General features: G+C 41.9%; 2 protein-coding genes and 1 non-coding gene across 4 annotated transcripts in view; 1 reads left to right on the top strand and 2 right to left on the bottom strand.

Annotated features, from left to right (window-relative positions):
• LOC105463654 (apoptosis and caspase activation inhibitor) overlaps positions 1-24,838 on the bottom strand; it is a 236,116-nt gene that overhangs the window by 164,033 nt on the left and 47,245 nt on the right. The gene's annotated exons all lie outside the window — the stretch shown is intronic.
• Positions 1-24,838, top strand: part of LOC105463652 (cholinergic receptor muscarinic 5) — a 98,859-nt gene that overhangs the window by 44,215 nt on the left and 29,806 nt on the right. The window lies entirely within an intron of this gene.
• On the bottom strand, positions 11,234-11,337 carry LOC112423471 (U6 spliceosomal RNA). Its single transcript, XR_003013950.1, has one exon. It is a non-coding gene; the product is annotated as a U6 spliceosomal RNA (small nuclear RNA).

Raw genomic sequence — 24,838 nt, 5'->3', positions numbered from 1 at the left:
GAGACGGGGTTTTACCGTGTTAGCCAGGATGGTCTCCATCTCCGATCTCCTGACCTTGTGATCTGCCCGCCTCGGCCTCCCAAAGTGCTGCGATTACAGGTATGAGCCACCACACCTAGCCAACGAGAAACCTTTATACATCCAAGAAGCTCAACGAACTTCTAGTATATATGCATAGAGAGTCACAGATACATAATTAAAATGCTAAAAGCCCAAAACAAGGATTCTGCAGACCTACTCCATTTTGTTAAAAATAAAATTAAGGCCGGGCGCGGTGGCTCAAGCCTGTAATCCCAGCACTTTGGGAGGCCGAGACGGGCGGATCACGAGGTCAGGAGATCGAAACCATCCTGGCTAACACGGTGAAACCCCGTCTCTATTAAGAAATACAAAAAACTAGCCGGGCGAGGTGGCGGGCGCCTGTAGTCCCAGCTACTCGGGAGGCTGAGGCAGGAGAATGGCGTGAACCCGGGAGGCAGAGCTTGCAGTGAGCTGAGATCCGGCCACTGCACTCCAGCCTGGGCGACAGAGCGAGACTCCGTCTCAAAAAAATAAATAAAATAAAATAAAATAAAATTAAAACACACACACACACACAACACACACACACTCACGGAGAAAATACTGAAAATCAAGATAAAAGAAAAAACAACTCATCACAAGGCAACCCAAAGAAAATTAATGGTTAACTTCTCATCAGAATCAACAGAAGCCAGAAGGCAATAATATAACATATTCAAAGTGTTCCTAGGAAAAAAACTGTCAGCCAAGAATCCTACATACAGAAAAGTTATCTTTCAAAAATGAGGATGAAAAAAAGACATTCCCAGATAAACAAAAAGTAAGAAAATTTGCGATAACAGGCCCACCTTACAAGATACACTAACATAAAGTTCTTCAAGCTAGAACAAGTGGTCCTAAACAGCAATTCAAATCCACGTGAAAAAAACAAAGAGCACCCGTAATTATGTAACTATAAAATATCACATAAATGCCTATTTCTTCTCCTCTCTTCCCTTTACTGATTTTAAAAGCAATTGTATAAAACAACATGTGTATAACTGTATTGCTGGGCCTATAACATAAAGATTTTTTAAAAAACCAATATCCAACTATAGCTGTCTACAGAAGATTCACTTTAGAATTCAAAGATACAAGTAGCAGTAAAAGAAAGAAAAAGGATAAAAAAAAATTCTATGCAAACAGTAAAGAGCTAGCATGACTACACAAATATCAGACAAAATAGACTTTAAAACAAAAATCATTATAAAGACCAAGAAGGCTGTTACATAATAATAAAAAAGTCAATTAAAAAGATATAACAATTGGGCTGGGTACAGTGGTTCATGCCTGTAATCCCAATGCTTTGGGAGGCCGAGGTAGGGAGGATCACTTGAGGCCAGAGAGTTTGAGATCAGCCTTGGCAACATAGAGAGCATTGCTACAAAAATAAAAATGAAAAATTAGCTGGGCGTGGTGGCATGAACCTGTAGTCCTAGCACTTGAGCCCAAGAGTTTGAAGTTACAGTGAGCTATGATTACGCCACTATACTCCAGCCTGGGCAATGGAGTGAAACCCTGTCTCTTAAAAGAAAAAAAAGAAACATAACGATTATGAACATATAAACATATGCTCCTAGGAACAAAGCTCCACAATGTAGGAAGCAAAAACTGACAGAATTGAAGGGAGAATAGAAAGTTTAACAATAATAGTTAGAAACTTCACGACCCTACCTTTAACAATGGATTAGACCAACTAGACAAAAGAATCATATGCTTAACAGAACTAATAAAAGGATTTACTTACTGAAGCTGCCATCCTCTTTAACTTACAATCAAGAAACAGTAATTTACATTAATTCATAATCTGCTTCATTTAACTGGCCCACCTATGAACAGTGTATTTGGGCAACCTTATTCATTAAATATCCTCCTACCTTTTCTTACCAAAAATACATACATACATAAAAGAGGTTGCCAAGAGAATATTTAAAGATGATCTCTATCACCAAGAGCCTTCAGACAAGCCAGTAAAACTTCAGAAGTTATTAACACTAATAACATATAACAAGCAGACAACAGAGCTTATTTAAAGTCTTCTACGTATAAGAACCTAGTTTTTGCAGGTCCCTGGTTCTACTTTCTTCTGGAGCAAAAAGGTCTAGAAAAGGCTTTCCTGTTTTGAGGCTAATAAGGAGTTCAAAAACATTCACACGTTTTTCACCCACCTCCTATGTTCCTCACAAAAGGTAAATTATATCATAGAAGGCAATAGGTAGAGTAGAAAGAAATGAGAAAGAATACATTTAAGGAAACCCTCCAACAAAAAGTCACCAAAAACTAATCGCAGTGATTAATAACGTCAAATATGCTCAATTAAAATTTTACAATGTGTATAATTGGAAAATAATATTAATTCAGCCTATTTCAAAATGTTTAATGTTATTGAGCTTTAAAATATATCACTGATTAATAGTTAATTGCCAGCTTTTATATTTGTAACCCTATTAAGGTCATTTTTATCTTATATAATCATTTGGCCCATAGGCAATAACTTAACACTGCTTTTTTCACTATTAAAAAACATTATCTTTTTAACAATAGAAAAATTCATAAACCATCATAATTAAAGAATTCAATGACAGTTTTTGATATTTGAAAAGTGTGCTAGGGCTGGGCATTGTGGCTCATCCCTATAATCCCCACACTTCGGGAGGCCTAAGCCGGAGGATTACTTGAGCCCAAGAGCTCAAGGCTGCAATGAGCTATGATCACGCCACTGCACTCCAGCCTGGGTGACAGAGCAAGACTCTGTCTCAAAAAAACTTTGTTTACTAGCCCTATATGAAAAAGGAAAAAAAGGCAGGGGGAACTACGCTAGCAAAAACAGTTCTTTCAAGAAGTGAAATTTCAATAAAAGACTGAATTAAAAAGGATATGGATATACAAAAAAAAGGACGTTTCCATTTGTCTTTGCGTATTAAATAAAATATACATTGTATATTAAATAAGATACACATCATATTTGAAAAAATGAATAAATGCAGTATATGGCATATATGTAAATTTCTTGATCCCAGAACAATGTACCTAATAATAAATATTTGGGCTCCAAAACACTGTGGCCATTAAGAATAGGAATAAAATGATACACATGATAGTCAAATTCAACTGTTTCTCTAGCAAGAGAAGTATATAGAGCTGTCCTTCCTTGTGATCAGTACAAGGAAAAAGCAGAGAGGAAGGGAGGAGAGGCATCCCAGGACCAAGAAAATGGGAACTCAACCCTCATGGCAGCTGTCCAATGACTCATCTCATTCCATCTCTCTCTTTCCCCAAGTCCTTATATCTTTCTCACATGTGTCATTTTGCTTCAAAGCGGCTAAAACTGGAAGGCACAGGAAGGTCATTAGCATCTGCAGGCAGCCCACACCAGGGACAGACTATGGGATTTCTTAAAATCAAGACCTTGTGAGTTCTATGCTTCAGTGACTTAAGGATAATTTGGGAAATTAGACTGGAGTAACTTTTATTGGACTAATTAGTGATTTTAAACTACACTTTGGGGAAGTCCTTTTAGCGAGGACCTAAGAAAGGAAGGGGGAAATGGCAATAGAATCAGTTTCATTTTATCTGCTTTAAAAAATGAGCTTCTTATAAGAATGTGGGACTTTTTCAGCTTTTTAACAAGGTTTGGAAACTACCAAATTAAGCCATTCTGCAAGTCCCAACTCCCAGGTAAAGTCTATGAGGTAGATTACCATCAACAACTTTTCTAGTAAAGAAGGCATTAAATGGTCCTATACAAAGACAATGTGCTTCTTGGTGTGGTTCTGATCTTAGAGAAAAGATACCTTTTTGCTTTGCCAATCTATTTAATCCACCGACACACACAATAAGTAGTGACACAACTAGAAGGCCTATCGGTAAAAAATGTCCTTCGTTAAATCATATGATTAAAGGTCATCTTTATAAAAAATGTCTTTATATAAAGACCCTGAGCATTTCTGGGTGACCTTAGCGTGCAAAATGTATTCACCTCAACCATTGCCACTGACCATTTACTGTTTTTCTGAAGGGGGAAAGGGATGCTTCAGGTACATCTGCCTCTCTGTTCCATTTTTGCTGGGATTTCACTGCCTATGCTTAATGCTGCAAATGGCCAGATTTTCTTTTGTCTCTGTCTCAGTTAAATTTTCAACTCTCGTATCTACCAGCGCAAGTCTGGTTTCCTTAGTTACTCAGGTTTTAATGTCATCACATATCACTTTCCAGAAAAATCAGACCATTAAATAGCTGTCTTCTGGCCCACTTGAAGAAATTTCCAAACCCTCAAGTCACCAGAGGAAGAGAACTTAATTAACAAGTAAAGCATTACTGAACTAGAAGGAACCTAGAGAGGTCAAGTCTCTGCCCTCAAGCAAGAACATGCAGAAATCAGAGTGCACCAGTCTGTCCTATGGCTAGGTTCTGGGGTTATGTTTACTGTTCACCTGAGTTAACCATTGGTTTTTCCTGTATAAGCACAAGTTTCCAATTTCTTAATCATTGTCATGGTCTGTTTTAAATTTCCTAAATTCCCCACCACCTTTTTAATGGTTATAATTAAATGGTTATAATCGAAATAAATGTAGCATACTAAGGACTTGACCAGTGACTCCTCCTCTCTACCACAACTTTTTTTTTTTTTTTTTTTTTGAGACAGAGTCTCACTCTGTTGCCCTGGCTAGAGTGCAATGGCGCAATCTCGGCTGACTGCAACCTCCACCTCCTGAGTTCAAGCGATTCTCATGTCTCAGCCTCCTGAATAGCCGGGATTACAGGTGCCCGCCACCACGCCCAGCTAATATTTGTATTTTTAGTAGAGGTGGGGTTTCGCCATGTTGGCCGAGCTGGTCTCAAACTCCTGACCTCAAGTGATCCATCTGCCTTGACCTCCCCAAGTGCTAGGATTACAAGTGTGAGCCACTGTGCCTGGCCAAATTTTTTAAATAAAATGAAAATAAAAATAGTATAGTTCCTTCCCAGGACAAACTCATTTCTTTAAGTACGACTCTAAGTGGCACTTATTTTTACATTTGTCTGTCCTGCAATGTGTCCACAGAGAGCTACTTTTGCTCCTTGCACCACTAACTTGCCGACATTCATTGAACAGTGTTTCCTGAGTAGTTACTGAGTCCCAGCACTAGATCAGGCATTGGGAACGCAAAGACCAGTAAGCCAAGGGCCCCAGCCTCAAGAACTCGCAGTGCTGTGGGAAACATGCAGAAGTAAACATATATAGTGTGATATCAGCTACTATAAAACATTCACAAGATGTTACGGAAGCACAGAAAAACCACCACCAAAGGGGGAGAAGGGGGGATGGGGGACATCTTCAGGACCAGGCTTGTGAGCCAGTGGGAAGCAGGAGGATGACATCACGGGCTGAGGGAACAGTATGTACGAGGACCCCGGAGCGAGAAACAGTCCTGCTCGAGATGGAGACTCACAGTCTGAGATGCGCCTACTGAAGGAACGGCTGCTATCTTCTGCCTGCTGGCGGAACAGAGGGAACTCTCATTATCCCCTGCCTTGGTATTAGCAAAGAACGTGCTTCTAACCAAGAGCAACAGCTGTTCAAAACAAAACCCAGGGAAATCAACAATGGGAAATTTTGAAAAAAGAAAAACACACTTAGCCGGGCACGGTGGCTCACGCCTGTAATCCCAGCACTCTCGGAGGCCGACACGGGCAGATCACCTGAGATCAGGAGTTTGAGACCAGCCTGGCCAACATGGCGAAACCCCATCTCTACTAAAAGCATGAAAAAGTAGCCGGGCGTGGTGGTTCGCACCTGAAATCCCAGCTACTTGGGAGGCTGAGGCAGGAGAATTGCTTGAACCCGGGAGGCAGAGATTACAGTGAATCAAGATCATGCCGTTGCACTCCAGCTTAAGCAACAAGAGCGAAACTCCGTCTCAAAAAGAAAAAAAAGAAGGAAAAAAAAAGAATGCGTTTGAAGATTCTGGGAAGATGGCAGCAGCAGCAGTATGGCTTTCCCAGTTCCCCTGATAAAAAATACACAGAGCAACTAGGATAGCAAAATGAAAAATCCACAGGAAACAGCCACAAAAGCCTAGGTGACAAAGTATTTCCATAAAGTCCCAAATATGAGCAGGTACAAATCACCAACAGTTACAAGACCTGCAAAGTAGGTACCAGTGTCTGTGAGAGGAAGCAGACGGGATCAGTGCAGCATCTGGCAGACCTGGGCATCCCAACAAACAACAGGCACTCAACTGGGAAGTTCAGCGGGCCCATCTGGGAACAGCGGCTAAGTCTGTCGGGTCTACTCCAATAGCTGGTGACTTCGAGGAATTTGCAGCTAAGGCTGAAGGAGCTGAGAATGTGGCCTCTTCACCTCTCACAACTAACTGGCCCAAGCTCTTTTGCCAGACAAAACTCCACTCTGAAGAGAAACTCCTGGGGGCGGAATTCAAATTGAGCAGAAGAGGAATAAAAAAAGATAAAGGGAAAGGAAGGGTCAGATAGAGCGGGTGAGGGGCGCTGGATCTGAGAAGCAGGGACCATCTTTTTAAACACTCCCAGACAACAGAAGCCTTCTGGTACTCTCGAGTCCTGGCGTCTGAAAAGCTGCCCTTAACAGGTGTCTCCCTTCTAAAAGTTGGGAAAACTGACTTTCCACGAAGACGAGCAACAACAAAGGATCACAGTCAAATCCCACTCAAAGCTGTTAGCGTGCGGAAAAAGATAACAAAGGAGCGCCTTTCTAAAAATGCCACAAAATATCCAAAAATGTTTTATTATAATACAATCTCACTGTTTAAGGATAATGGGGGAAATTAACTAAAAATTCCACCCTTGGTCTTTAGGAACAAAGAATAAAAAAGTGACAGTTGTCAAACTCTCAATCTTGCTCAGAAACGGCAATACACGAGGGGAAAAAAAGTGAGTAGAGAGACTCTTGACAGAGAAAAAGGTAAACCAGCCCACAATGCTAATGCTCAGTGACACGTCTCAAAGGGAGCTTCACTCTATCCCTTTCCTTCTCCCGGCCCTTATATCTTTCTCATAGGTGTTATTTTATTTCAGAGATAAAATGATAAAAATGAGCGGCATGAAAGAGTAATTACCATTCGTTAGCAGAATCAAGAATTGGAGACAGTACATTCCTGGCTCCTTAGATGCAATCTAACTTTCCTTCAAACAATACACCCTCAGATCTGAACGGTAACCATCGTGTGGACATAAAACCGGAAAGCGGCTGGGCGTGGTGGCTCATGCCTGTAATCCCAGCACTTTGGGACGCCAAGGCGGGCGGATAGCCTGATAGTCAGGAGTTCAAGACCAGCCTGGCCAACATGGAGAAACCCCGTCTCTACTAAAAATACAAAATTAGCCGGGCATGGTGGTACGTGCCTATAATTCCAGTTACTCGGAACCCAGGAGGCAGAGGTTGCGGTGAGCCGAGATTGTGCCATTGCACTCCAGCCTGGGCAACAAGAGCAAAACTCCATCTCAAAAAACAAAAACAAAACAAAAAAAAACTGGAAAGCAATTTATCTCTCCTGCATACTACATTAGAATGAAGTACACAGTACTATCAGATCAACAAAACCACAGACTTTAAAAAATCTTATTATGTAGTAAACTTACAATACTAATAGACACCGAGTTAGGCTCGCATCGGTACTGACCTCTCCATCTCACCTGGTCAATTATCTACTTCCTGGTACTTGATACTCTGCATGTGGCCACGCGACTCTTCATTCTTACAAATTTCCCCCTTTTCCTTCGTGCCACACTTCAGTCAAAAGTATCTCAGCAATATGTATCTCCTGGGCTACAAAATGTAACCCGAATCTTTTTAAAATATTACCAACAGGAATTTTTGATCCAGTCAACAAACTTTTCTCCACTAACTAAACCCAAGTGTCTCTACCTGCTTGTATGCTATGGAGTATGTAATCAGAAACATTAAATACTCAGAGAATTCCCTTCTCCAGTATGTGGTCCATTTTAAACCAGCGTAACTGTTTTGTCAAAAACAAAAGGTTTGTTTCCTCTTCACATTCAGCGTTCCAGACCACTACCTTCTAAATAACTCGGGTTCACCAAAATATCATTTGCCAACCACGTGTGGTGGCACACACCTGTAACTGCAGCACTTTGGGAGGCCAAGGTGGGTGGATTACTAGAGCCCAGGAATTCAAGATCAGCCCGGGCAACATGGCAAAACACCATCTCTACAAAAAAGTACCAAAAATTAGCCGGGCGTGGTGGCACATCCCTGTAGTCCAAGGTACTCAGGAGGCTGAGGTGGGAGGATCACCTCAGCCCAAGGTGGTCGAGGCTGTAATGAGCTGTGATTGTGCCACTGCATTCCTGGATGACAGAATGAGACGCTGTCTCAAGGGGAAAAAAAGAAAAAAGAAAAAAAGGTATCATTTGACAAAGCTTCTCACCTACAATGAACCCAACCACCTGTCTCAAATCCACTCACTCTGTTCACCTATTAACAATTCATCCAAAAGCCTAGAACTGAGCTGTCATACAAAATGAAACAAAGCAAAGCAACCACCACACCATTCTAAACAGCATGGAGACCTCATCCTCATTCCAACAAAGTTAAGCAGATTCCCCTAAGAATAACATTTCAAGAGAGAAGATATCAACCACTTAAGATTTTTCAGGTAATGTCCCTATCACCATGTAACTATCAATTCTCGTAAGATGCCAATTAACCGAGATAAGTGATTTCAGTAAGGTTTTTTGTTTTTTTGGGTTTTTTTGAGACAGGGTCTTGCTACTTCATCCAGGCTGGAGTACAATAGTGCGATCAGCTTATTGCAACCTCCATCTCCCAGTTCAAGCAATTCTCCTGCCTCAGTCTCTCGAGTAGCTGAGACTACAGGTGCATGCCACCACACCCAGCTAATTTTTGTATTTTTAGAAGAGACAGGTTTCACCATGTTGGCCAGGCAGGTCTCGAACTCCTGACCTCAAGTGATCCACCCACCTCAGCCTCCCAAAGTGCTGGGATTACACGCGTGAGCCACTGCGCCCGGCCAGTAAGCCTAAGGTTCTAAAATGATTAAAAACTCCATTGTCTAGCAACTAAATAATGCGCCACATACCATTTTGGTCAACAATGGACCACGTTTACAACAGTGGTCCCATAAGGTCATAATGAAGCTGAAAATAATGTCATAGTGCAAGGCATTATTCACATGTTTGTGGCGATACTGGTGTAAACAAACCTACTACATTGCCAGTCATATAAAAGTCTAGCACATACAATTATGTACAGTACATACTTGATAATGATACTAAATGGTTACTGATTTATTTACTATATTGTACTTCTTACCATTGTTTTAGAGTATAGTCATTCTACTTACTTTTTAAAAAGCTAATTGTAAGCTTCAAGCAGGTCCTTCAGGAGGTATTCCAAAAGAAGGCATTGTTACATAGGAGATGACAGCTCCAGGCATTTTGCTGGCCCTAATGACCTTCCAGTGGTACAAGATGTAGAGGTGGAAGACAGTGATATTGTGTCCGGAATTTATTAAGCTAAGTGTTATTACAAGAGTCAAAGAGGTAAAAATATTTAAAAGTTTATAAAGTAAGAACACTACAATAAACTAGGGCTAATTATTGAAAAAAAAATTTATAAGTTGAGTGTAGCCTAAGTATACAGTGTTTATAAAGTCTACAGTAGTATGCAGTAATGTCCGAGGCCTTCATATTCACTCACCACTTACTCCCTCACTCACTCACTCACAGCAACTTTCAGTCCTGCAAGCTCCATTCATGGAAAGCACCCTATACAGGTGTACCATTTCTCATCCCATACACAGTAAGTTTACTGTACCTTTTCTATGTTTAGACACACAATACTCACCATTGTGTTACAACGGTCTACAGTACCCAGTACCGTAACATGCTGCACAGGTTTGTAGCCTAGGACAACAGGTTATACCATACAGCCTGGGTATACACTAGGCTACATCATCTAGGTTTATGTAAGTACCCTCTATGGTATTGCACAATGACAAATCACCTAACGACATATTTCTCAGACTATATCCCCATTAAGCAATACATGACTATTTATTGTAGCAAAACTTAGAAAAATAGAATGGCAAAGTCTTAAGCAGTTCTTTTGTCTGCAATTACACTTTAATGCATACAAGTTCAAAAACGTCTTGATTTTTTAAACACCTTTTCCATGCCTCGAAATAGAGGTTTTAAAAGCGTAGTGTTCTTTTCAGCTTTTAGAACTTTCTTACTGATGCCTTTACAAGTTTGCTCCACAACATAAATCCAAGGAGGCAAATTAGAAATTTGGTGGAAACAATACTATTTCTCTTAAAGCATGTAGATCATCTGGTGTAAGCCTCTAGGCATCCTTGTTAACTAAAGGGCTACTGCCATCATCTGGCAGAGAACATCCCCTCTTCTCACACCACCTCACAACTCAAATGCATTTCAGTTCTCACTGCTCTTTCATGAGTACTTGCTCTGAGTACTAATGATGGGCAGCTGGAACTTCATAAAGCTGTGGATACCTTCATAAAAGCGCCTCATATCACATCATTCAAGCCCCTTGACTAAATTACGACCTTACTCTCCTTGTCATGAAAAGCTGTAAGTTTCACGAATTAGGCCAAATTTCATAAGGCACAAGATATAACCGTCACATAACTTTTTACCTGTTTTTTTAGAAAAGGGCCAAACTCCAGCCCTAACCAGTAAAAGCTGTTTGATTTGCCATTTTGTATTAAAAAACAAATGGACCTACCAAAATTCTTTTCCTTTTAAGCACCTACCCTGTGTGGAGACAGTCTATATGCACACACTGACCAAATGGTGAGGAATAATCACTGGCCCAATCATCTGAAAAGTCTTTTTCTGCATATACATTTTACCCGACAGAAAATGATTTCACATATGCTCCTCCAGCTTTCCAGCACCTGAAGCTCCTTTATTATTATTATACTTTAAGTTCCAGGGTACATGTACACCATGTGCAGGTTTGTTACATATGTATACATGTGCCATGTTGGTGTGCTGCACCCATTAACTTGTCATTTACATTAGGTGTATCTCCTAATGCTATCCCTCCCCCACCCCCCACCCCAAGACAGGCCCCGATGTGTGATGTTCCCCACCCTGTGTCCGAGTGTTCTCGTTGTTCAATTCCCACCTATGAGTGAGAACATGCGGAAAAAATATGGAACACTTCACGAATTTGCGTGTCATCCTTGCGAAGGCGCCATGCTAATCTCTGTATCGTTCCAATTTTATTATACATGCTGCCAAAGTGAGCACTGAAGCTCCTGTTTTGAATTTATTCTCCTCTTCAGTTCTTCCCTGATGACGAGTCTATAAAATGCCTATCTTTTCTCATTTCTGGCCTGGGTGAATTTTTCTATTAAAAAATTGCATCTTTTTCTTTTTCTAGAGATGGAGTCTTGCTCTGGCGCCCTGCCTTAGCCTATCGAGTAGCTGAGACTACAGGCACAGACCACCACATTCAGATAAAAAATATTTTCTGTATCTTTTTGTTTCTTTTTTTTTTTTCTTTCTTTTTGAGACGGAGTTTTGCTCTTGTTGCCCAGGCTGGAGTGCAGTGGCGCCATCTCGGCTCACTGCAACCTCCCCTTCCCAGGTTCAAGCAATTCTCCTGCCTCAGCCTTCGAAATAGCTGGGATTACAGGAATGCATCACCACACCTACCTAATTTTGTATTTTTAGTAGATACGGGGTTTCTCCGTGTTGGTCAGGCTGGTCTGGAACTCCCAACCTCAGGTGAACCACTGCGCCTGGCTTATTTTCTGTATATTTAAGAGCACTTACACATGGCCGGGTAAGGTGGTTCATGCCTGTAATCCCAGCACTTTGGGAGGCCAAGGCGGGCAGATCATTTGAGGTCAGGTGTTCGAGACCAGCCTGGCCAAAATGGTAAAACCCTGTATCTACTAAAAATACAAAACTTAACTGGACATGGTGGCAGGTGCCTGTAATCCCAGCTACTGGGGAGGCTGAGGCAGGAGAATCACTTGAACCCAGGAGGTGGAGGTTGCAGTGAGCCGAGGTTGTGCCACTGCACTCCAGCCTAGGTGGACAGAGCAAGACTCCATCTCAAAAATAAATATAAAATAAAATAAGAGCACTTCCACATGACAACATTAACATGAAAAAGCAGTGAGCACTCACAGCACTTGTGTAAGCAGCATTCCTAAAGTCCATAGAAAGTAAATGACAACTACTGCAAAATTTGTACTTAAAGAATTCAAGTGCAAATATTTTGTAGATGGAATAAGACAGCATTGTTTGCAATAAAGACAAGTGCATGCATTATACTTAAAACCTACTCCACACAATGCATGACATTTGAAAGGTGTTTGGCTGGCATGCCCTCTAGCTGAACTGCTTTCTGTTGCTCCTCAGCTATCAAATAAATGGCATCATGGCCACATGTTAGCAAAAATTCCTTCCTTCCAATCCCAACAATTTTAACTAGAATGGAGAAACAAGAAAAAACATTTTTCAGAAGCAGAACGATTCACAATTTCCCCCATGACAAGACAGACTACTACTATAATCTGCATCTCCCTTCTGCAGCTCTTTTCAGTTGTGACCTTTAGGAAGCTCTCCCAACATTAGGGAGGAAAAAATATTTAATTAAAAGAAAGGGCAGCAAAGGCGCCTGCAGAAGGGAGCAAGGTTTTACCTTGTATTAGAGAAAGGTGGATTTTCTCAAAGCTCCCCATCCATCAGAACAAAATGCAAATCCCAGGATCAGGATTATGCAGCAGGAAGGGTACACAAACTCTGAGGCTGGGCCACAGCCAGACATGCAAAGCCTGAACATCTGCATGCTGGTAAAATTCCCTTGGAGTTAGCAGTGCTAACATTATGGGTGCCTTACACCTTTTGCATAAGTATGAGATTACTTCTCTGCTGCACAGAAATTTAAAGACTCCAAGGATTCTGCCCACTGTGATTCAAAAAGGAAGGCATCCCCCCCACACTCTCCGGCTTACATTTTCCTGATCTTCTGGCCAGAAGGATGAGATTTCTCTTGGATTTTTGCTACCTCTGTACCACCACTGCAGCTCTTCTGAAAGCTTGCCTTTGGCTCAAAGCCAGATAGAAAAGAGCAATGAGGCCGGGCAGGTGGCTCATGCCAGCACTTCGGGAGGCCGAGGCGGGTGGATCATGAGGTCAGGAGTTCAAGACCAGCCTGGCCAACATGGTGAAACCCTGTCTCTACTAAATATACAAAAATTAGACTGGCGTGGTGGCGTGCGCCTGTAATCCCAGCTTCTCAGGAGGATGAGGCAGAATTGCTTGAATCCAGGAGGAGGTTGCAGTGAACCGATATCACGCCACTGCACTCCAGCCTGGCGACAGAGCAAGACCCAGTCTCAAAAAAAAAAAAAAAAGGAAAAGAACAATGAGAAACTTACCCCTCTCATCCCCCACTCAGGTTGCTTCTCCAGGCTTCCACTTCACAATCTGCCAGCTTTTCTTTACTTTTCTGAGTCCTCAGGTAATCTGCCCACTGAGTTTGGCTGCCATCAGCAAGAGAAATAGGCTGTAGTGGACTAACCTCATCTTGGCCAAGTGCTCCCTAGTAATCTTAGTAATAGTTGTTGCAGCAGCATCTCTCTTGGCCACATCACATAATGATAGCCGATACACACCAGAGCTCAGGCCCAGCCCACCTCTCACCTTCCTCTCGATGATGCTGTCAGGGTAGAGAGAGCCTGGTCATTCATTCTTGTGAAACCTGAGATTTGGTGCACAATTTCTTAACCTCCTCTTAGGTGTCACCATTTATTTCAGACTCTAACAAAAGATGGAAGAAAACAAAAAAGCTCTCTGACCTCTGGAACACTGTCCTGTTCTTGCCCCTACTCTGTAAGGCTCTGTCGCTTGCCGTCCCTTCAATCATGCCAGGCTTCAAAGGCCAGGTGGGCAGTTAAATATTAAGTGTAAACAGCTGCTTACTGTGTGCTGCTAGCAACTAAAAAGACCTAATCTATACACCTTCAGGCTGTGAAGAGCATCAAAGAAAGAAAACACATGTTAGAAATTCTGACAGATGCCACTTTTTTGGCCAGGGAAATTTAAACTCATTCTGGCTTTTTTTTTATTGATGGCAAAATAGAGGACTCTCACCAGAGACGAGCCCAGAGAGTGGATTTGATTTCAGATGAAGCTAAACCCCTTTTCCCTTCACTGGTTTTAATTGTAACAGGAAAAGTATAAAACCTGCTACCAGAAAATCAATGTGAATGTTTCCAGAATATTGGAAGTAATCCCTTGCTTAAACACAAAATCCATTATTCCATTACATAGCAAATATCTACGGAGAGCTGATACTATGCCAGGCACTAGTCAATGTGCATGGAATATAGCAGTGAACGAGACCGAGTCCAAGCAGCCATGAAGTTTGCATTCCACCAGAGGAGTCAAACAACAAAAAATGAATATTTTATAATGCTAGTATATATACATAAGACACAATAACTTCAGGTAGTGATAAATGGTATCAAAATAAAGTAGGTGTGAGATGAAGAGCGATGGGGGCAACCTCTGCGAAGAAACTTCTGAAGGCCGGGTGCGGTGGCTTACACCTATAATCCCAGCATTTTGAGAGGCCGAGGCGGGCAGATCTCCTGAGCTCAGCAGCCTGGGCAACATGGCCAAACCCCGTCTCTACAAAAACACAAAACAATTAGCCAGGAGGGCTGGTGCGCACCTGTGGTCCCAGCCGCTCGGGAGGCTGAGGTGGGAGGATCGCTTCAGCCTGGGAGGCAGAGGTTACGGTGAGCTGAGATCACTCCAGGCTGGGTGATAGAGCAAGACCCCCTCTCAAAAAAAAAAAAAAGAAAGAAAGGAAAAGAAAACAGAAAAGAAACCTCTGCCAACTAATATTTCAGCAGAGAACTAGAAGGAATAAGGAAGCAAGCCACGCCAAGATCTAGGGGTAGAAACGCAGAACATTCCAGGCAGCAGGTTCTCAGACCCTCAGGAGGGAACAATCCCGCCACACTGAAGGGTCAGAAACAAAGCCGGTATTACGGATACACCGGTCTGAAGGAGGAGGAAAGAGAGAAGTCATGAGGTCTAAGAGACAAGCAGGAGTCAGATCATGAAGGGCCTTATACGGCCTGGTAAGGAATTTGGGTTTTATTCTAAATGTGATGGGAAGGCAGATCTACAGAGACACAAAACAGGCAAGGTTTAATCTGACTATCTTCCTCATCCTCGATCTCAACCAAAAAAAAAAGACTTTCAAATTCAGAGCAAAGCCTAATGTTGAAATCTACTTCATCCTCAGTTCTTTTTTTTTTTTTTTTTTTTTGAGACGGAGTCTTGCTCTGTCGCCCAGGCTGGGGTGCAGTGGCCGGATCTCAGCTCACTGCAAGCTCCGCCTCCCAGGTTTACGCCATTCTCCTACCTCAGCCTCCCGAGTAGCTGGGACTACAGGCGCCCGCCAACCCGCCCGGCTAGTTTTTTTGCATTTTTTAGTAGAGACGGGGTTTCACCGTGTTAGCGAGGATGGTCTCGATCTCCTGACCTTGTGATCCGCCCGTCTCGGCCTCCCAAAGTGCTGGGATTACAGGCTTGAGCCACCGCGCCCGGCCCATCCTCAGTTCTAACAGATCAAAGAGAAATCAATACAAAGTGAAATCACAAATGTATGCATGCATTTATTTATCTTAGAGACAGGATCTTGCTCCGTCACCCAGGCTGGAGTACAGTGGCACAGTCATCTCTCACTGCAGCCTCACACTCCTGTGCTCAAGCAATCCTCCTGCCTCAGCCTCCCAGGTAGCTGGGATTACAGGCATGCACCACCATGCCCAGCTAATCTTATTTCTATGCATGTCCTCATACCTCTCCAAACACACACACACACACACACACACACACACACACACACACACACACACTCTTTAATGAAGGTATGTCAAAGGAGCACAGGAGCCAACTGAAGGCGCTCCCAATGGCCAAAACTGGAATGAACTACAGCAACAACAAAAAGTAGTATTGGGTTGGAGCACACAGTATGAAATAAATATCCATGAGTCCATACTAGTAAAAATGATCGAGTAAATACATAAATGAGGTAGACAAATCTCCCATATAGAATTCCAAATAATTTATATATAGACACTCCACCCTCAAGGAAGGTGCTACCCAGTGACTTCCTTCCAAAGGGTGCCACGTAGAAAGTGGGGCAGGGTGCAGGCAACAAGTAACTTTACAGTGCAGAAACCTGACAAATAACTACTTCATGCAGGTGATCAAGGTTTACATCAACAGCAATAACGCATGTTGACAGTGTGTGGATGGAGGCACATCCTACAATATACCTGACCAGTACTCCTCAAAACATCAAGGTCACCAAAAACAAGGAAAGTCTGAGAGACGTGACAACTACATGTAATGTAGTATACTTTGATCCTGAAAGAGAGAAACGATGGACGTTAGGTAAAGTCTAAGGAAACCTGAATAAAGTATGGACTTTATTTAATAATCATATATCAATATTGGTTCATTAATTGTAACACATGTGGCATACTAATGTGAGATGCTAATAACAAGGAAAACTGGGTAAAGAGTAATTGGGAACTTTCTAGACTAGTCTCTCAATTTTTTTGTCAATCTAAAAATGTTCTTAAAAGTCTGTAAAGCTTAATAAATATATATATTTTATATATATGCAGAGAGTGAGTGTGTGTGCACTGCAGCATACATGCTCTGAAACCACAGACCTTATAAAGTCAATCATCTTATCCTATTGCTATGAGTTGCTTCAGCTGTTACAACAATGAGACAAAAATTAGCTTCTAGTCAAGTACACAATTGAGATGCTGGGCCTTTTACTTTTGCTGAACGAGCACGAGCTGCACTCTACCTAACTCTTAAGTATATGGACACATCCAGAAAATATTTGTTGCCTCTTTAAATAAGTTCACAATAACAATATCAATAATCACTATTATGGGGGAAGTGGGTTTGGTGATAAAAATAAAGCAAATATTACACAGATTTTAAGTCTGAATACAAGTGTGAATGCTATATCCCAGAGCTTAAAAGAATCCGTAAGTCAAAAATGATGGTCCAGTTGTAGGCTAAATACAGGTGTGATAAACCTTATTTAGTTCAGACACTTGGGTGGAGGGTTAGGGGGGCTGTTTATGTGAATATTTTAGGGGGGAAAATGAATATGTTTATCATTGACCATAGAATGCGATTCTTGTTTTTCAAAAGAAGACATGGGTTTAAAAGGTTGAGAAACACAGGGCATGACTCCTCCAGAAAAACACAGGCTAAAAGATAAGAACTCCAAAAATTTTCAAACCAAAGTTCACTTGTATCTTTTTTACTGCTTTATTCAAGATATCAACTTCTACGTGTGATAGGCAGAATTCCAGGTGCCTCAAAGATGTCCATGTCCTCATCCCCTGAATATGAATATGTGAGACTGCAGAGCAAATTGGAATTAAAATTGCAGCTAGGAATCAAGGTTGCTAATCAGCTGACATTAAAATAGGGAGAATATGCCGGGTTATACAGGTGGGCCCAGGGAATCACAAGAGTCCTTAAAAGCGAAAGAGGGAGGCAGAAGAGGAGAGAAAGGGAAAGAGATGTGACCAAAGAAGTAAGGTCCGAGGCATGCTATGTTTCTGGCTTTGAAGGCAGAGGAAGGGGCCAAGAGCCAAGGAATTGGGCAGCCTCTAGAAGCTGAAAAGGAAAGGAGGCAGATGCTCACAGGGTCCTCCAGAAAGGAACTCAGCCCGGCAGACGCCTTGATTTTAGCCCGGTGAGACCCGTTTTGGACTCTTAAACTCCAGAACTGTAATAAACTTGTATGTTTTAAGCCACTACATTTGTGGTAATTTATCACAGCAGCAATAAAAACTAATACACTGCCTATAGAACTCTCCTGCTTTTAGGAGGAAAGCCCTTTTACCCCAACATCAAAGTGATATTTTTACCACATGCAAATTAAAGGAAAGGAAAAAAGTTATCAATAAGTGTGAAGTAAACAAGAGGATCAAAAGATCAGGAACTACAAGAATTATAAGTAAACTACAGCAGACAGCAGGCTAATCAAGTCACTCCAGGGATGGTCAGGTGATCTTAGTTAGCCACAAAGTTCATTTGAAATCTTCACATTAACCACTGTAAGAGAAAACCCAAAAACCTATTTTCTTGTGGTTAGAGAGACAGCAATCAATATTATTTGTGTCAGAAAACTAAAAAAGGACCAGGCACAGTAGCTCACACCTGTAATCCCAACACTTTGGGAGGCTGAAGCAGCAGGATTGGGCCCAGGAGTCTGAGACCAGCCTGGGCAACATAGGGAGACTCTGTCTCTACAAAAAAAAAAAAAAAAAAAAAAAAAATCAGGGCATGGTAGCACACACCTGTGGTCCCAGCTACTCATGAGGCTGAAGCGGGCAGATCACTTGAGCTCAGGGATTCAAGACCAACCTGGGCAACATGGCAAAACCTTGTCTCCACAAAAAATACAAAAATTAGCCAGATGTGGTGGCATGTGCCTGTAATCCCAGCTACTCAGGTGGCTGAAGCACGAGAATCGCTTGAACCCAGGAGGCAGAGGTTACAGAGAGCCAAGATTGCACCACTGCCCTCCAGCCTGGGCAACAGAGTGAGACCCTGTCTCAAAAAAAAAAAGAAGCACTTTGCCCACAGAATATTCATTAAAAGAAAACTATCAAATTAAAACTACAAATTACTATAAATAAAAAGGAAGGCCAAGGTGCAGTGGCTCACACCTGTAATCCCAGCACTCTGGGAGGCCGAGGCGGGCAGATCATGAGGTCAGGAGTTCGAGACCAGCCTGACCAACATGGTGAAACCCTGTCTCTACTAAAAAAAAAAAAGAAAATACAAAAATTAGCCAGGCGTGGTGCCGGGTGCCTGTAATCCCAGCTACTTGGGAGGCTGAGGCAGGAGAATCGCTTGAACCCAGGAGGCAGAGGTTGCAATGAGCCGAGATCGTGCCATTGCACTCCAGCCTGGGCGACAGAGCGAGACTCCGGCTCAAAAAAAAAAAAAGGTGGCGAGGCTGGGCACTGTGGCTCATACCTGTAATCCTAGCACTTTGGGAGGCCGAGGCAGGTGGATTACCTGAGGTCAGGATTTTGAGGCCAGTCAACGTGGTGAAACCCCGTCTCTACTAAAAATACAAAAATTACCTGGGCGTGGTGGTAGGAGCCTGTAATCCAGCTACTTGGGAGGCTGAGGTAGGAGAATCATTTGAGCCCGGGAGGCAGAGGATGCAATGAGCAGAGATCGCACCACTGCACTCCAGCCTGGGAGATGGAGTGAGACTCCGTCTCAAAAAAAAAAAAAAGGATGGCATTTGAGGTGAGCATGTGAAAATGAATAAGATTCTGAAATATGAAGTGTGGGAGGGAAATGTAATTTACTACAGTTTTGGTTGCAAACTATAGAAACCAACTCTGGCTAATTTAGGTAGAAAAGGAATTTACTAAAAGAATTTCTAGTAGCTTATAAAATCGACAAGAAGTTTAGAGAAATAGGCTGAATAAAAAACAAGCAGGAAGCAGGCAGCTGAGAAGCCAGCCACAGGAACAATCAGAGAAGTAGATTAGAGTGGTTAGGATGCCACGGTAACTGCCACAGTGAAGGCTCTCTTAAGTGTCCTTTCATCTATATGTCATTGCTCAAGATTCGAAGCCTAATAAAGGACGTTATTGGGTCATCTGGTGAAACCTCTGTAAGGTTAAATAGAATTGTAGCAAGGTTAATGTCCTGATTTTGACAATTGTGCAATGGTTATAAAAGATTTCTTTGCTTTTAGGAAATACACATTGAAGTATTTAGGGGTAAAGGGGTATCATATCCACCACTCAAAGGTTCAGAAGGAAAAAAAAATTGTGTGTGTGTGTTTTTTTGGTTTGGTTTGGTTTTGTGTGTGTGTGTGTGCGCGTACGTGCGTGTGGAAAGCGGAGGAAGGAGAAAAAGACAGGCAGTGAACCTGTCCAAACTCAAGTGATCATCTTGCCCCACAAAGCCCGCTTTTACACTTACCACACGTGACACCACATAATCTCACCACGCAGAGATAATCCCGACGGTTTTTATGTGCATTGTCTTGCCTACTGTCTTCCCTACTTTTATAATAACAATATGTTTGTAGAATCATCTTTTCAAATTGGAATATGTCTATGCTTCCGATAATACACGACAGTAAAAAATATGAATGAAGGAACGACAAAGTTCTATATAATCCCTGTATTTTCCCTACTCCAAACACAGATTAACAGTTTGATATTATTCTTCTACCCTTTTGAGAGTTTTAAATGCATACATATACCTTATAATTTTCACATACTGTCATTTTTTTTTTTTACTTAAAAGTCTTATGACATCTTCCCAGTTTTATGAGAAAAGAATCTACATCAAATGTTAAGGGAAAAATTACATTTTTTAAAAAAAAACTGTTTTAGGAACTGGGCATGGTGGTTCACGTCTGTAATCCCAGCACTTTGGCAGGCTGAGGCAGGGGGATCACTTGAGTCCAGGAGTTCAAGACCAGCCTGGGCAACATAGGCAGACCCTGTTTCTACAAAAAAAAAAATTGAAAAGGAAATGATTTTTAAACTTTAGGAGTTGTTTACATATTCATAGTATTACTGAGTTTAAATAGAAAAGAAGCAGCAAAACAAAACATAATACTTGGGAATGGAGTGAAGAACACTAAGGGAAAATAGGAAGCCAAGCTTTGTCTTTAGAACAATACTCATTTTTTCAACAAGGTTTGCTCCCAGAAAAATCATAACTTCCTTGGAAGGACTTGAAGTGTAATGTATCTGTAACAGGGATTAAGACTTCTTCAATAATATAAGACTAATATTTAATTAGCCCAAATATTGAACAGAGACACTCTATTTTATTATCAACCTTGTAATAAAAGGAAAAAATGATGTTGAAACATTCTAGTCCTCAATATCATGAAGCCAGCTCACAAGAATGTGAACTCTAGATTCACAATAGAACTATAAATTCCAAACTGGGCATGGTGGCTCACACCTGTAATCTCAGCACTTTGGGAGGCCAAGGCAGGCAGATCACTTGAGGTCAGGAGTTCGAGACCAGCCTGGCCAACATGGTACAACCCCATCTCTACTAAAAATACAAAAATTAGCCAGGCATGGTGGCACATGTCTGTAATCCCAGCTACTTGGGAGGCTGAGGCAGGAGAATCTCTTGAACCCAGAAGGCAGAGGTTGCAGGGAGCTAAGATAACGCCACTGCCCTCCAGCCTGGGTGACAGAGTGAGACAGAGTGAGACTTCATCTCAAAAGAAGAACTATGAATTCCAAATCCACTATGTAAATAAAATTCACATTTCATGAAACTCTTTGAGAATACTAGGTTTTTGGGGGTTTTCTTCTTTCGTTTTGTTTTGTTTGAGACGGAGTCTCGCTCTGTCACCCAGGCTGGAGTGCGGTGGCGTGATCTCGCCTCACTGCAAGCTCCGCCTCCCGGGTTCACATCATTCTCCTGCCTCAGCCTCCCGAGCTGGGACTACAGGTGCCCGCCACCTCTCCCGGCTAATTTTTTTGTATTTTTAGTAGAGATGAGGTTTCACTGTGTTAGGCTGACCTCGTGATCCGCCTGCCTCAGCCTCCCAAAATGCTGGGATTACAGGCATGAGCCACTACGCCCGGCCTGGTTTGGGGGGTTTTGTTGAGACACAGTCTCAGCTGTCACCCAGGCTAGAGAGCAGTGGTGTGATCATAGCTCACTGCAACCTCCAATTCCTGGGTTAAAAATCTTCCTGCCTCGGCCTCCTGAGTAGGTGGGAATACAGGCGGCTAAATTTTTTGTTGTTGTTGCTTGGCTAAATTTTTTGTTGTTGTTGTTGACAGGGATCTTGCTTTGTTGCCCAGGCTGGTCTTGAAATCCTGGCCTTAAGCAATCCTCCCACCTCACCCTCCCAAAGTGCTGGGATTACAGGTATGAGCCACTATACCTGGCCTAAATATTTTTTAATTTTCCCCAAATGTAACTGTGAATGGTCCTTTCAAGCCAGAAATTATAGAAATCCAAAATAGATGACTGTATTTGTTTCACAGAATATAAATCTATTAACAAACTCTCGATGTCAGTAACTTGACACAGTTAAATACAGAAATAGAAGAATCACAACACTGATAATGATAATCCAAAAGAATACATATGAGATTTTTTGTAACAGCCTATTATCCCAATTATGCTTTGCTTAGGTTAATTTGTCTTTTTGAGACAGAGTTTTGCTCTTGTTGCCCAGGCTGGAGTGCAATGGTGCGATCTTGGCTCACTGCAACCTCCACCTTCCGGGTTCAAGCGATTCTCCTGTCTCAGCCTCCCGAGTAGCTGGGATTACAGGCACATGCCACCAGACCTGGCTAATTTTTGAATTTCTAATAGTGACAGGGTTTCATCATATTGGTGAGGCTGGTCTCGAACTCCTGACCTCAGGTGATCCGCCTGCCTCGGTCTCCCAAAGTACTGGGATTATGGGCATGAGCCACCGCACCCGGCCTGCTTAGATTAATATTAAAATGTTTGCTATACCTCAATGTAAGTTTGACTTGGTACTAAAGATATATGGATGAGACAGATTTGTATCAGTCCTTAATGGCACGAGGACTCAAAGGTAGAATTAAGTTTTTACAACAGGGAATGCATTCTATCAATCTCCTATATATTTTTTGATTGTTGCTCTGTTTGCACACACACCAATGATGTGATATGGGTGGTAGGAAACCGCATCCTTGGCAGTGTTGTTTTCACAGGAATTGTCTTTTAAGCAATTTAAGGCTTACAAAATCAGGCTGGTCAAATTATAACAACAGCATCCTAGCAGCATCAAGGTAAAACACACACATCAGTTAGTATTGCTTTTCAGCATCCTTTGACAAAACCCACTCAAAAGTGAAATATTGTCCATAACCATTATCCATGCACTGCCCCATGACACCTTTATAGAAAATTTTCAGACTAACAAAGCTGTTAACTATTTCCATCCAAGAGAAAAACTATTAAAGTATTTATTCCTGGCACCTCAACACACACATACACACACACACGGCTTCTAACAAAAGAAAAAAAATAATTCAAAGAGAACTAATCCAGTGCCGTAATAAGTTAGTCAGTAGCTTCTATAAAATAGAAATTATGATGTGTCACTATGGTCTTTATTGCTCCCTTTGATACTTCAAAGTGCATCAGGAAATAGTGACATCTGAATAGAAAACACCTTTGCAACCACTTAATTTCTAGAAAAAGGCTAGTTAAGTCATGCTATGGTGTGGTTAGGATCAAATGACCTACGTAACCTCTCTCGAGCTCACTTGCCCAGTGCTGTAAAAAGTAATCACTACTTTTTCTGGAAAAAAAAATGAGAAAACCAACAATGGCTTAGTACTACTCTTCCAGAAAACATACGCCAGTGGTATTGACTCATGAGCGAGCTATTTCCATCCTAGCAGCGGTTTAAAACAAACGCAGTAACACTATTAAGAATGACAAAAGTGGCCAGGCGCGGTGGCTCACGCCTGTAATCCCAGCACTTTGGGAGGCTGAGGCGGGCGGATCACAAAGTCAGGAGATCCAGACCATCCTGGCTAACAGGGTAAAACCCCGTCTCTACTAAAAATACAAAAAAAACGAGCCGGATGCGGTGGCGGGCACCTGTAGTCCCAGCTACTCGGGAGGCTGAGGCAGGAGAACGGCGTGAGCCTGGGAGGCGGAGCTTGCAGTGAGCCGAGATCGCGCCACTGCACTCCAGCCTGGACGACAGAGGGAGACTGTCTCAAAAAAAAAAAAAAAAAAGAAAGAAAGAAAGAAAGAAAAAGAAAAGAACGACGAAACCTGGAAACCATATTCTGCAAATGATGGCTAGCCAGAAAACAAAAAAGCTCTGAATGAATTCATGCAATGAACCATCTTACCTTATAAGAAACAAAGGTGCTATGATCTTATCTGTCCTCAAAACGAGTGTGCACATACCTAGGGGTTCAGAAAGATTTTCCAAGGAGTATATGAGCAGCATGTTTTTCAGGGAATCAACTTCCAGATATTCAAGATCCACGGTCTTTCCCAAAAGCAGTCCACCCTAGAACACACCTGAAGACAGCACAACTCCTTCTCAGCCATTCTCAACCTGGCTGTATTCCCCAAGCCCCAACAATAGGACAATTTTAAATATAGATGTTGAGGAAGTGTAATTCTAAAGAACATGTAAAATGTACTCTGCAAATCAGGTAGTTCCAATTCTTTGCTTTCAACCAAAGTGATGGAGAACCTAATATAGTGATCACTTGACAGATTCTTAAAATACTCTAAAAATAATTTTTTGGTATATAAGTAGAGATATTTAATGAACTGAGTGACACTGATATGGCAAAACTCCAACATTCCCATCTACCTATTGATGTGAACAATGTTTCTCAATCCTTACATCTATAAAATAAAAATTGAGAAAAGAATTGACACTGAATCCTATCTCATGCAGGTAATAAGTAATGTTCATCCATGGATACTCAAACTCATTAGGGAAAATGAGACTTGTTTACAATGAAGTTTTACCTTTATGTTTAACAACTGCAAGGCTGGGAATGGTGGCTCACGCCTGTAATCCTAGCACCTCACAAGGCAGAGGCAGGCGGACTGCCTGAGCTCAGGAGTTCAAAACCAGCCTGAGCAACACGGTGAAACCCCATCTCTACTAAAATACAAAAAATTAGCCAGGCGAGGCAGCGTG

This window comes from Macaca nemestrina, chromosome 7 (assembly GCF_043159975.1).
Source record: "Macaca nemestrina isolate mMacNem1 chromosome 7, mMacNem.hap1, whole genome shotgun sequence".
NCBI classification, from domain to species: domain Eukaryota; kingdom Metazoa; phylum Chordata; class Mammalia; order Primates; family Cercopithecidae; genus Macaca; species Macaca nemestrina.
The sequence above is the reverse complement of the archived record's forward strand: the minus strand, read 5'-3'. Positions and strand labels throughout refer to the sequence as shown.